This window comes from Nilaparvata lugens, chromosome 8 (genome assembly GCF_014356525.2).
Source record: "Nilaparvata lugens isolate BPH chromosome 8, ASM1435652v1, whole genome shotgun sequence".
NCBI classification, from domain to species: domain Eukaryota; kingdom Metazoa; phylum Arthropoda; class Insecta; order Hemiptera; family Delphacidae; genus Nilaparvata; species Nilaparvata lugens.
Genome location: NC_052511.1, coordinates 21737562 through 21752292, shown reverse-complemented (window position 1 = coordinate 21752292; position 14731 = coordinate 21737562). Strand labels below are relative to the sequence as shown.

Sequence of the window (14731 nt, the reverse complement as noted above, 5' to 3'; positions counted from 1 at the left end):
AAACCTTCGGGTTTGGCAGGACCCTCGATTGTTTGTATTGTGAATAAAAATTTTGATTTGATTTGAACCATTCCTTTCCTATTCGACTCCAAAAGTGACGGAGGTTCAAAGTTATTAGTGTTTGAAGGGTTAAAGTATTCAAAAAATATATCTATATCTATCACCCACATTGTCTTTGTCATTAAAACAAAATTCAGAAATAAAAAGTCAAAACATTAGAATGAATGATTGAGGCGATGTGTTTGCTAGAACCAATTTGACAGAGATTATTCATTCAAGAAGACTGTATCTTAATGAATGATTGTTCTTACAATCATGGTTCTAGCCCAAACTTTCAATATCAATTAGAATGTAATTATAGGATAGAAATATGAATCTCATTAACTTGGCTAATATGTTGTTATAATACAGTAGTGTTTTGCTTGAAGCTTCCTTAGGATATTGTAGTGAATTTGAATTTCGCTCTTTCAGTCGGGAAACGTAATGTCGGCTGCTAGTGAGAGCGAAATGACATCACTCGTGATGACGTCACGGACGTTCACTTTGTTACGTTCAATCTGTGAGTGCCTAAACACATTCTGACCGCTGGGCGCAAGTTGCAGATTCCCGTACAGGAGTGAGAGGAGAAAACAAGACTTAACCTATTTCGGACTATTTGTAACCTTATCTAAATTTGGGAGAGGAATAGCACAAGGTTATCTTATTTTTTCTCTCCCTATCATTTTTATGATGTACTTATTGTATGAATCAATAAAGAATAAAAAAGAAGAGGAGGAGAAGGAGGACGAGAAGAAGAAATAGGTGGAGGAGATATAGGAGGAAGGGTAGAAAGAGGAAGAGGAGGAGGAGGAGAAGGAGGGTGAGGGAGAAATAGACAGGGCGTGACAGTCCATAAAATAGAGGGAGATGCACGATAAGCAGGAGAAAGATGAAGGAAGAAGAGAGCCAAAAGAAGGTAGAGGAAAGCTTAAAATTGCGCAAGTGGAAAAAGTACAGTAACTGTGAAGCAGTTGTGCGAGGTATCTGTCATTGAGATGAGTGTTCCACTGCAAGAGCTACAGCCAGCTGAATCACATAAACACTACTGGCTCAAGTTATCACAAAAATCTTGGATTAGCGCTCAGTAAGCCAATCACGTACCAGACTGCGTCTGTCCCTTCAATATTGAATAGATGACGACGTTTAGGTACGTTGCATCAACGAAACGAAACTGGTTCTCATTCTAAATCAACGAGTTGATACATAAAGCTATTAGGTGTTTTAAATTGAATAAATAATGTATAATTTATCTGATGGCTAAAACTTGGTTTCAAAATGTACAAACGAATCTTTCAAATAATGTAGGTTCGTAGTTGAAAAGTTTCTTCAATAGTACTGCTTCTTCAACTGTTATGCTTTGCACAAAAACAAAATATTATGAATTACAGTAATCAAAAAAGGTGAACTGCAGAAAGAGAAAAATCGAACTAAATCGAGAAAAACTATTAAACTTCTATGTTGGGAATTTAATTTCCACCACATCAATTCCAGAGTCTTTATAAATTGAATGACTTGAGAAACTACAATCACTGTAAACGCGGTTTGTTCTAAAACAAAGGTTAGCGGTTCTTTATTTCCTGTTTCCCAAAACTGTTTGGATATCTGCTGGATAGTACCGGTACTAGATTGAATAAGGCTGCGGCAAATTTGAACAAATGTATCGGTGCCAGTGCGTTGTGAGTTCCACAGCAGATGTCATAAATCGATAAATTGAATCATCATTCACTGCAAATACAGAACGTAACACATCATTCATCGTTAATGAAATGAAGGAATGAATGAAGACATAAATTCAATCACTGAAGCTAGAGTCACTAATAATTTAAAATAGAAACGCAAGCATCATACATGATCAACATAATCATGTAAATTTCGAAGAATCTTGCTTTGAAACCACACATAAATCTTAATTAGGATCCCAGGAAGTTTGGAATTCTAATGTGGATCTCGGTTTTCTAAACGATAAGGGCGCTCAGAGTAAGTTGAGTGGCTTTTAATGTAAACTATCTTAGTTTAGTGAGAGCAAGATTTGGTTTAGTAAGGACAAGGCTTAGTTTAGTGAGGACATGGTTTAGTTTAGTAGCGTAGTGATGTAGTTTAGTGGCGTAGTGATGTTATTTAGTGACGGAAGGGTGACAGGTGAACATCAACTGTAGTTGATGACTGACAACGTACTAGTTGACGATGGTTCCACTTTGACGAGAAAGATGGATTGCGATAGAGTCTGGTTGCGATGTAATGGAGCGGCTAGGGGCTTCGAGGGGCTTACATGGGCTAAGAAAGGACTTTGAGGGGTGTAAGAGGTGACCTGGAGGGGGCGGTTGGGGTTAAGGTCGTTTCTCAAGGCGGCTTGTCAGTTGGGAGTCGACCACATAACTCCTGAAAGTCGTCGTCACTATAACTTGTCATTAGACGTTGATTTTGATTGAACAAAATAGTTCAATCAACGGTTTACGGTCAACGATCAACGATCTACTGTAGTCTCAAGTAATTAGCTAAATAGCTAAATAGCAAGTAACTAGCTAAAGCAGTTAAACTAAATTACAGAAAATGCAAACATAATCTCAATTCACATTCATATTGTATGATGTTTGAGATGATTGTTAAAAATGATTGTTGAAGTTTGAAATCGTATCTGGTGGTTTGATTAGGAAGAAATATTATAGATACTGTCATGGACTATAAATAAACAGATGAAAGTTAGGCTTGGATCTGTGATACTGATTATGGCATTCGTTGAATTTTCATGATTGTGAATGATGATAAGAATCATGGTTTCAACACTCAATCACATTGTAAGACCATCATTTTTCATTTGTTGATCATGAATGATGGCTGGATGGCTCTAATTAGTGATCGACGGAGATGATTTAATTAGTGAATTATGTCATATGGTTGAATTTACTGCGAATAATGTGCTACGTTCTGAATTTGCTGTGAAAAATAATGATTATTAACTTGAATTATTAGGATGGACCGTGTTTCATTTTCGAATTACAGTGAATCATTCCTACAAAGAATGTGGTTTTGTTTTAGATTTTAGTCAAATGACTGAGTAAAATTTATATTTGATGTTCCTGAAACTCACTGATGATCAGGTTGAGTCTTGAATTATGAACGCTACTTGGATTCACTGTTAATAAGGTTCAGTGTTGAATGATATCTTTGAAGTTTACAATTAACTGTGTGATTGTGTGACTTTCACCTACATTGAATGATGAATTACATTTCAAATTCACTGTGACAAGAGTAAACAAAATTTCTCTTCATTTAGAATTTACAGTAAATGATGAGGAATATCAAAGTGTACTTGCCTCTGTTGACTTTTCTGCAAATCATTAAAATAATGATAGTTTGCATAATGAGAGAATCATTTAAATGATGGATGACACTTTAAAATATCCTCATTAACGTGAGATGTCTTTCATCCATGTTAATGTGATAAGGTTTGAAATATCTCACCGTTATTGAGCCGTTAATTATCCTAGAAAAATTGACATTGATGTTTGTTCTTATAGTCTACTACTAGAAAGATACCAAGGGATGGAGTACGTTACTAGATTCACGTAGATTCGAAATGAATGAGAAAGCACTTGACGTACTTCATTGTGAATAAATAATTCGGAGGATACTGCAGTGGTACGACTTTTATATTATATTATCGCTATTAACTCTGGGAACTATCAACTAAGGGAACGTGAATGAAAAACAGCAATGGTACGATTCAATAGAACATGCAATTGATACAGATAAGAAATAAAATAGCATTGATACAGAAAGAAAATAATACTATTTTAGTCTATTATAGCCTATTATCATTGAACGTTGAAATGCTCAATGACAATGGTTAACAATCTTTGATCGTCTGTGAAGTAAAGTAACCGACGTATTAAGAACCAAGGCGGTAGCCCAGTAGGCCTAAGCCCACGATGATGTAAATTAAGCTGTAGAGACGTTGAAAACGGTATTTGAGAACAAATAATGGTTCAATTTTGAGATATCATAAACTTCAAATTGATCTGTTTCCAAATCAATATTTCAGTTCAAATAATGAGCAATTTTCAACTGGTGCTTGATCTTGGATAAATGTAAATTAAGCAGTTCAGATCAATTTCTCGCAATATAATTGCCACCTGTAGCAAACAGTGGTTTGTTTTCGGCAACATCACTAACGAGTGTGACAATAAATCCAATTTTTTTCCTCCAGTTTCGAGTGTGAGCTGCATATTATACGTTGCATTGGCCATATTTCAGGCTATATAGCCCAAATATTATAGACTACAGGACAGTAAATCGTCACCGATTAACTTGTCCAGCCTTTTCTCTCAGCCTGAGGCACACTGTCCAATTTAAATTTAATTTAAACCACGCGCGCATTAAAAAATGTTTACGATGCTTACATCTTTATTGTTATTGGCCCGGATTGTGGATAATTTTGTAGTCGTGTTGTGAATGATACACATACTTTGCCCACAAATTGATTATAAGTCTTGTTGACAGAGATCCTATAAAATTAAGAAAGAGAAGAAGCTGAAAAAGAAAGATGAAGAACAAGAAGAAGAAAGATGGAGAAGAATAAGATGAATAAGTAAAAGCCGAATAGAATGAGAAGGAAAAGCAGAAGAGGAAGAGAAGAAGTAGAAGAGAAGGAGAAGAAGAAGATGAAGAGAAGGAGGAGAAGGATGAAATGAGTTTGAAGAAGAGGAGGAGCAAAATTGAGGCAAAGGATAAGGATGGTGGAAGATATGACGAAAAAAGGGAAACAAGAGAGGAGGAAGAAAAGGAGAGGAAGTTGGAGAATAAGAGGAGAAAAAGGAGGATGAGGAACCAAAAATGAATAAGGACTAGAAAACGATGAGAAAAAGAAGGAGGAATAATGAAGATATTGCAAGGTAGAAAATGAGGGGAAGAAGAAGAATTTAGATATATGAAAAGGAATTGAACAGAGAATATTAATAGAAGAGGAATGGGAGATTTAGAAGAAGAAGAAGAAATAGAAGAGAGTTGTGGAAGATTAATAGTCAAGAAAATGATGGAGAAAAACAGCAGGCAGAAACTTAGATGAAAATTAAGGAATTATGATAAGGAAAGGGACAATGAAAAGCATTAGATGATCATATTCTTGTCTTCAATAAATAGATAAATGAAATAATTAAAGTGGATAAATGGAAGAGAAGGAAAATGAGGAGAAGGAGGATTAGGAAAAGCCAGTGGCACAGAAAATAGAGAAAGATGAATAAGGAGAGTAAAGTTGGGAACGGGGTAGGTGAAACAAAGAAGGGGAAGAAGGAGAAGGAGGATGAGAATTAGATAGGGAGGAGAAGGATTTGGAAATGTAGAAGAGTTGGAGGAAATGAAGAAGGATGAATGAGGAGGAAGACTTGGATGAGAAGGGGGAGGGGCAGGTCGAGAGAAGAAAGGAGAAGAAGACTGTGAAGAAAAGTAGAGCAACAAGAGAGAAAACGGAAGTTGAAGAGGTAGCAAGTTGAAAAGTATAGAAATATCAAAGCCAAAAACTATGGTGAAGAACCAGTAAAATATTCTGAAGAAGACACAAAAAGTAAGAACTACGAAGCAAGAAGAAGAGAAGAAGGGAAAGAATGCAGTCCAAATTGAAGCCGTGAATGATGATACCCACGTTGCAACCAGCAAATTGATTATGATTTGTTGACGACCATCTAATAAATATATTTCGGGGAAAGCAGTCTTATTATAAGGTTGTGACTAACGTGATGATAGGGCCGGCCGGCTTATAGGGCATAATTTAAGAGGGCAAAATCACGTTCATACATCCTTTATAGATTTATGCAAATTGTATTGGACAGGACAATTTTTCACGGCTGCCCCAAAGAATAAAATCGCTTGAAAAATTGTTATTGATACCGGTGATAATGTTGTGAAGGAACATGGTCTTATTCATATATTTTCTCATACCTATCTTTATATTGTCTATATAAAAGTTTGGGTGTTTCTTGTAACAGTCTCCTATATTCAAATTTATGGTTTCAGCCGGATATGTTTTATAACAGTCCCTCTTGTCTCATATATACTTTCGCATCTATATAATTATTATGCAGTAGCATCATATTATTGAACCTATAAGCATAAATTCGATACATAACAATATATATTTTATAATAGTCTCCCTTGAATTAATCATTATCTTTCATTGTAGTACTGGAGGACAGAGGTGGTATTGTGGTAGATATCAAAAATGAATAAAATGACTTGAAATTGTTATAACAACATTTTCATTGAAACTATTTCTGATATTGTCATCAAATTTTCAATCACGATCTCTTTTCTTTCTTGAGTGAAAATGTCAATTTCAGATGAATAATGTAGTAATGATCAATCTCTCAAACATGGAGCAGAAGCATCTGAATCTTAACTGTAAACTGAGTTAAATGAGTGGTAGTTGTCCAACTAAAAATGTGAAAGGCTCTCATTGGCTGAGACAAGCCACGCCCATTGTGAGCCTATCAGCTGTATTGTGAATGCTTGGGCGTGTCTACTATCGGCCAATGTCAGATTTTCACCTCAATAAGTCAGCTAACAACCAATTCTATGGCTTTATTTGAAGTAATTCAAGCTCTGCTGTCCCAAGATTACGTTATCAGTTTTCTAGAGAATAATAATTCGCATTCTCAGTGAATAATAGTGGTTGTGACAAGTTCAAGTCATTCTACTTATTATGAATATCAATTTAATCAATAACTAACAATTCGAATGTAGAAATATTCAGCATTAATAAATCCATTTTTGGACCTGATTTGCTGACTTTAGATGGTGTTGGAATTCATGGACTTCCATATTCGATGGATATGCATCGGCTCTAAAAAATAGATAATTTCCAAATATATTCAATCACTTTCAACTGTATTTTGCTTGAAATATTATTGAAATACACGGAATCATAGTCACTTAATGTATAAAACAGTTTTGTAGGTTAAATTAAAACATAGAGTGAAGATACCGTTCAATAGCTTGATTATTCGCTTCTGGTTAAAGTAGCATTTGGAGTATGTATTGAGTATGGTGCAATCATTGAATGTTTGGTAGGTACAGTAGATTGAATTTTCCAAACCAAACTCATTTGATAATGATATATGGCCATTAATATGATCGAATATGATTTGATGGATAGTAGATGAAATCTGACTGACCACCAAATATTCCATTGGAAAAAGAAAATGATATCTTACTTGGCTCTGAATCTATCACCTACTTTCGGTGGCTAGGTCGTCTCCACCTATCAAACCCAATTTCACTCCTCACTAGATTCACACGTCACGAATGTGTTGAGAACAGATGTAACCTTTTCGCCGCTACATTGATAAATATTTTCGAACGAATAAATAAACCTTCATCCCATTTCGCTGCGATATATTGCCTAGATAAACATCTGAGTCCACACCTCAGTTCAGAAGTCTTCTTCCCCATTCAAATAATGAAAAAACCAGTCGTCTCATTCCCAATGAGCAGAAGATACAGCGACCATATATATGTACATATTCATTTACATATATTTTACATATTTATACAATATATATATTTATACAGTCACAGTAGGAGAAGACATCACACGATTTCTTCTTCTCTCATTTCAACTTTATAATTTTCCTTCCTCCTCTTCCACCTGATATTTCCAATTCACTTTTTCTTTTTTTGTGCTTCAGTTAATTAAGGCCCGCCCATAGCACTTCTGATAATTACTATGATAACGCGTGCTTTCAAAAATTCCAGTAGTAGGATAAATATAAAACTTCTTTTATACATAGTTATAATATGGTTGGATAAAGGCGTACACACGTGTAGTATGTATAGTTATACTATGGATATTTCATAAGATTCTAGTTTTAAGATATAGTTATAATATAGTATTGAAAATTCCAGTAGTAATATACATTTAAAACTTGTAATATGTATAGCTATAATACAGTGTTGTGTTGTCGTATATACATGTGTGTTACATATAGTTATACTGAGAGTTAAATACATATTTAGTATACAGATATAATATGGTGGCTAATAATATTATTTTCAAATAGAGTGGCATGGAAGATGAATTGCTGGCTACTTAGGCCTGTTGTGTCGGATGCTGTGACGTTTCTCATTAACTAATCGACGCTTCTACAGTGAGATTCACTACAAATTGGCAGCATTCATTGAATGGGAAGCATGAAAGCATTGGATATTATTTCAGGGATGCTGACAGTTTCAAGTGAATATTATTATAGTTAATAGTTTGCTTATTTTTTATATTTTCTGTATTCAATATGACGTGTATTCATATATTCATAACTAGACGGAAAATTCACATTTGCAGAAGTCTACAACTGAATTACAGTCTCGATTAACCGACCTCCGGCTATTGGACCTTCGTTCGACCCTCTCTGTATGTTGATTCAGATTGGTTTCCATGGATTAGGCTATATCTTTCATAATCTTTCAACATTCATAATCTTTCCAAGGTGCCACACTAATCGCAGAACCAATTACTCAATTACAAAAATTTTCACATTACAATAATTTTGAGTTCAAACGTTTGGATTCTATCTGTTGAAGTTTTAACTTCTATAACCTTCTATAATTTTTGGCAACAACCAATGTATACCAGATCGAATGTAATTCAGTGTAATAGGAAATTCTATTGAATGCAATTTACTCCTGAAAATAACGATTCACTACTAAATATAGTTCACTACTGAATAAAACGAATTACAACTGAATATTTACTGGATATGCTATATACTACATACATAGATACTACCTATATAGATATTTCAACTAAATTGGATATGAATTCAGTTTACTACTGACCAGTAACAACCAACTCATAGTAAAGCTGGCTATTGACAGAAAGCCCGGGTCACAGTGAGACGGCAGCCGTAATTTACTTTCTTACATGTAAATTCCTGCTATCTGCTGCTTACATGCAAATTCGTTGCGGATGGCGTGTGAACCACCACAAAACAATGTCTCAAGATTGTCTGCTGCCGATAAACTGCTCAAAAGATTTACGACAATATGGAATTCAACTTCGACTTCAATAATGCACCCACTCAGGAAGCTGTACTTTATTTAGCGGCAATGTACTCTCTATAGTCAGAGCCTTTAAGCTATTATATACAGGTTATAGACCAGTATTCTATAGCCTATAACTCTACATAGCACTCACTCTATAACCTATAACGCACAGGAAACTGTATGAGATTGCAAGTAGTCATAGATAATAAATAATACAGCTCCTTTTGACTCTACGGGGGGTAGGATACTTGTTTATTATTGACAGAATAATATTCCAATATGTATTATATTGAAGGTTTGTTACTGGAGGATAGTGTTTCAATATTACAATATATGATTGAAGTTTTAGTATTGGAAAATAATACTCTTATAATTATTACAATACATATACGTATTATAGTGAGCCACAGAGAAGATTAGTAGGAAGAAGACCTACTTGTGCCGCATGATATTTGTCATCGGGCATCGGATACGTTCTAAAGAAAGCGGAAATCCGAAAAAATTGAATTATCCAATTACAATGTCTATCAATAATGTTGGCTTGATACAAATCTCCTTTTAGAGCGTTACAGACTTTATCCAGTCTGTGAGAAAATTTCTTTACTGAGGAACTCGTTTTCAATCATTCCATAAAATCACAGTTCACTTTTAAATTGCTTTCAACTATACTGTTACTTGAGTAGACTTTGTATTTCTATGTAAAGAATAATGCTGCTAAAATTCTAAACATTGAACCTTTGTTCCCTGGAATCTTAATTCCGTAAAATCATTTTTTCCAAAATATTATCAATATTCTATAGAGTTTTTCTCAAATGGATTTCATATTCTGCAGATTTTTTCTAAAAAAGTTTATCCAACATCAATAATTCATCCAGAACATCCCAATCAACTCATCCGCCCCAGCTCTGATTTTCAGGTTTGCATCTCATTACTCTACTCGTCAGAGTCCAAATGACATCATTTGAGATCATTGGCTCTCAAGCCATCACTCAAATTGAACTTCATCACAGCTAGATTACTTGTCCACAAAACTTATCAAGTACCAAGTTGCAGTAAACAGATATCTTGTCTTGTGGAAAATATAGATTGACCATTGGGTGATGTAGGTTATTAACAATATAGATGTGTTGAGCTCGAATGGAAATGAGAATTGTTGCCAAGGAATGTAATTTATTATATAGCTATCAAAATATTTTTCATGCTAGCAGACATAAATATTATTGACGTATTTGAGACGGTTTTATAGCTCTCATGATACAAGACATAAACTGGTCTAATTGAGATAAGATTCGTTTACACCGACAGTATTACTTTATGTGATTGATCTCTCTAAACTCCTATGATCGGTCAGTCCGTATCATTGGATTACTCAACCTTTATTTCAGATATGAGCACATCCAGAGAATCTTCAACCCTACTTTCAAATTAATTATTTATTGATTGGTTTAAATTCACATCATTCAGCAAGTTCTTCAAACGATTTAGATTCTTCCAATAGTTTCTCAGTTATTTAGATCGCTATACGATTTATTATCTTTGGAATGAGTCAGGAACTCAGTTGAAGAATGCATTTAGTAGTTACTTTTCAAATTCAAATTAATTTGTTCTCTGTATAAATTCATACATACAAATATTATCCTCTTCAAAATTATTACAGCAAAACTCAATTCAAGTTCAAAGCTGTTAGGACTAAGTTCAATTTATTCTCTATAGATAAGACAGAAAACTCGGTAACTAAGTAAGATGGAACTCTTTGTAATTTATTTAGTCTGGAATGAGAGAGAAAATCAGTAATTGAAGTTGTTAATGCCGGCGCTGATGTCTTTAATCATTAGTTTCCTTTGACCGGGGATCAGCTGTTGAAGTTGACTTGCCAATTTGTTTGCGGAGAAGGTTTAGCATAACCAGTTAATGCTCTTGCATTTAAAATATAACTATTTATATTGAGCCCACTCATAATTGAACTATAGATATTAGACCCTGACGAGTTCAGTTCTAGTTTTCTGATGTGTCTTTCTCACAAGCTGTAAATTAGAAGTGTACTCAACTAAAATCAGATAGGCCTATACCGGTTATGATGTGCAATATTTGGTTCACAGACTAGCATATTTTGAAGAAATAATATTGTTCTTTATCAACACAATCCAGAGAAATAAGTAATTATTGATATAATTAATGGCAATAATAACGGTAAGGTGATCGAAATAGAATACAGTACTTACCTCCTTCCTAGATCTCATTCAGTCCTCAGTTGAGTAACGGTTGGGTAGGCCTACCTGTAAAGGTAGGAAAAGGGTTTATTATTGATATCCTACATCACGAAGGTTTAGTGAAGTTAAAACAATGTCAAACTTCCAATTTTCATAGATTTTTTTTCCTAAATTTTACGGATGATGATACAAAAAACAGTAATTTGTTATTTCTCTCTAGTAAAAATCAACATTTGAATGTTGAACTTTTGAATTTTCAAACTTCAGGATTAAATTTTCGAGTTATGTAATATTCTACTGTATTATCGTTTGAGGTATTTTATTACCGTATCATTTGCAATAGACTCATCAGCTCCTGTGAAGCATTGTAAATCACTCTTGATGTTTGCGATTGATTTGATTAAAGTCGTCACCATCAAGTTTTGGAGCACTTCTCTTCAAATTTCAAATTTTAATATAATTATTGACTATTCTATTATATTGGAATTTTCCAACGTTTATTGCATTATATTATATTATAAAAACTATTCTGATACTAAAAAATTATGAGATTAATGAGGAGAGGTTCTACATTGGTCGCATTAGATAGATCCCTTAAAAAAATCCCATACTGGCATTTTCACCCTAAATGAGATTACGGATCACCATAAAATAACTTCTCGGGTTTACTGACTTTCTAGACAAAAACTGCAAACTCTTCCATGTAATACTGTGATTGGGAATTATGGGGTCAAGAAAATGGATGAATATTTTCATGGCGTCATAAATTGTAAGGTGGCTCAGACAAATATAGTATAGTATTATCAGTATGATCCTAACAATGATAATTCTACTCACTATCATGACTGTAACCATTAGGATGCAATTCTATTCTAAAATATAGCCAGCTTATGAATTGAAGCGATAAAAACATGTTATAAGAATGTGTGTTTGCATATTACTCGTACCTTGGTCAAGTTTATGGAAGCAACAAACAACAATAATATTAATCTGTAGTAAAATCGACTTTGAACTGTCAGCATTACTCATAAATAGCATCAATGCTACCCATTAAACCGATATGTTGACAGTTGAAAGTGAATTTCACTAAAGGTAAGTTCTATTTGATATAATGTAATGTGGGTGTGGACCGATTATCAAAACTGGGTCTGCTGTATTTTCCTTGTTGAACTTTAAATTGTACCATATTTTAGCATATCCCGAACATAAACTTGAATTTGAGTTGTCAAATACAGTTTTATCGGGTCCATATTGTTTGGACATTAAATTGTTTTATATCTTTGCATATTACGCGCATAAACTTGGATTTGAGGTGTCAAATACGATATTATCGGTTTCATACTGCTGAGTTATTCGTCCACAAATAATAATGTTTATCGCCTTAACAATGGGATTTCAGTTTAAGCTATGATATAAATGAGCATTTTATCATAGAGGGCTTTGCAGCTATCTTCACCTAGTTCAGAGTAGTGCTTTACGGACTTAACTGAGCTGAGGGTTTCTCACACTATAGCTATCTCTCTCAAATCTGTGTAGGTTCCTGGAGGCTAGATAGAAATTGTTCTCTAACAACAGAATTGCCCCTCGATTTCCCGGGCATTGCAGTTCCAATGAAGCTCCCAATTTAGTTTCAATGTGTTCTTATTGACTAAACTCGTAAACGTTCCAATTATCGATCACTTGATATTTACCACGTGTCCTATAAACTCCACAAATTTTTGTCGGAGATTGTTGGTTTTACAGTAAACCCAATCAATATAAATTGGTAGAATTAGAATTTTTGGATGAATACTTTGGTGATTAATTCGTGATAAAGATGAAGATTGAAAAAATATGCCTAATACTTGAAGGCAACAAAAAGATGCAGGTTGATAATTTATTATTGGACATGAAACAAAGCGAAATTGGCAATAAGGATTGTGCAGTTTTCTATTTGCTAACTGTTAGCTGGATGTATCATTAAGAAAGTACATTGAAGAGCCACTTTACAGGATAATTTCCTGATAATCATCGTACCCACTGCTTAAATCTGGGATTGTTTGTTGAATTTTGTGAAACTGAGATCTGATTTCTACAAAATATTAACCAATGGTTTGGCTTTGGCTTTGAGGGCATTTGGCACTTATCAATTCTCTCTGTAATCGATATTTTTTCGTATTATACTGTATGACGTTGGTGATTGCTTTTCTGAATAAAACTTTGCCATTTTTACTGTCTTTAGATTATGAATCCAATTTTCGACATTTTTTCGTTTTACGGTTGTTGATTGCTCTGCTGAATTTTGTATCTCAATTGTAATTATTATCAATGATCTGCCCAAAATTTAATTGAATAGGCGGAATTTATTATTTGCAAGAACTTGTTTCAAAAACAGAACTCTATTATTTACCAAAATTCGTTTCAAACCTGAGATCTTGCAGTCTCGGCAGCTTTATAATACAGAAAGAAATATTCATGGGCATATTTCCGTATAATTGTACTGTCTCGAAATATTGTATACGATAGATTGTGTTTTTTTATTTATTTTTCTGTTGCTGGGCCCAGCAATTGGGTATGTAATATTGAAACTTGATTTACTGTCATTTCAATGAATATATTCACTATTAATAGTGATCACTGATTTCATCAACTCAGTATTAAAAGTTGTGCTTCATCTTCTTATGGTAAATTTATTTCACTCTCATGACATTTATTTGACATGTATTCCAGTAGTAATTATTGTTAATGATCTATCCAGAATTTGATTGAAAAGGTTGAATTTAATAACACGCAAGAACATGTTTTGCAATTGTAACACTATTATTTGCCAAAATTTGTTTTGAATCTGAAATATTGTAGTTCCGGCAGCTCTATAATTCAGAATGAAATATTTAAGGGAAGATTTTCGGATAGGTCCACTTGAACTCTCTCACAATTATATAAGATAGATTGAAGTTTTTCCTCAGCAATTGGGTATGTGATATCATATACTGTAGTAAAGAAAACTATAGAAAACTAATATTATTTCTTCCATCTCTGGTAATATTCAAACTGAGTATTTCGACAGTAGAATATTCACTGTCAATTCAATGTATAAAATCACTATTAATAGTGGTCACTGATTTCATCAACTGTGTATCAAAATTAGTGCTTCATCTTTTTTTTGATAAATTTATATTACTCTAATAACATTCAATTGAAGTAATTCAAAGTTAATCAGACCAAAACTCAAGTCAAAAATCCTATTGAAATCCGTGCACCGTGATCTACGCTTTCTGATACAGGCATTATTGACCTTTCATCTGAAAGTATAACTTTTCCAAAAGAGGTCATTTTCAGAAAAGTTACTTTCAGGTGAAATTCATCAATACTAGAGTAAAAATGAATCAAGTAAAATCAGATAAATATTCTTCGAAGTGTAACCAGCGAACATTATCCGTACTGGAATCTACTTTCTAACAAAACGGCATAGC

General features: G+C 33.8%; 1 long non-coding RNA gene across 1 annotated transcript in view; it reads right to left on the bottom strand.

Annotated features, from left to right (window-relative positions):
- Positions 1-14731, bottom strand: part of LOC120352656 — a 58467-nt gene that overhangs the window by 23050 nt on the left and 20686 nt on the right. Inside the window, exon 3 of the long non-coding RNA XR_005572003.1 lies at positions 11292-11345. This is a non-coding gene — a long non-coding RNA (uncharacterized LOC120352656). The remainder of the gene's footprint in view (positions 1-11291; positions 11346-14731) is intronic.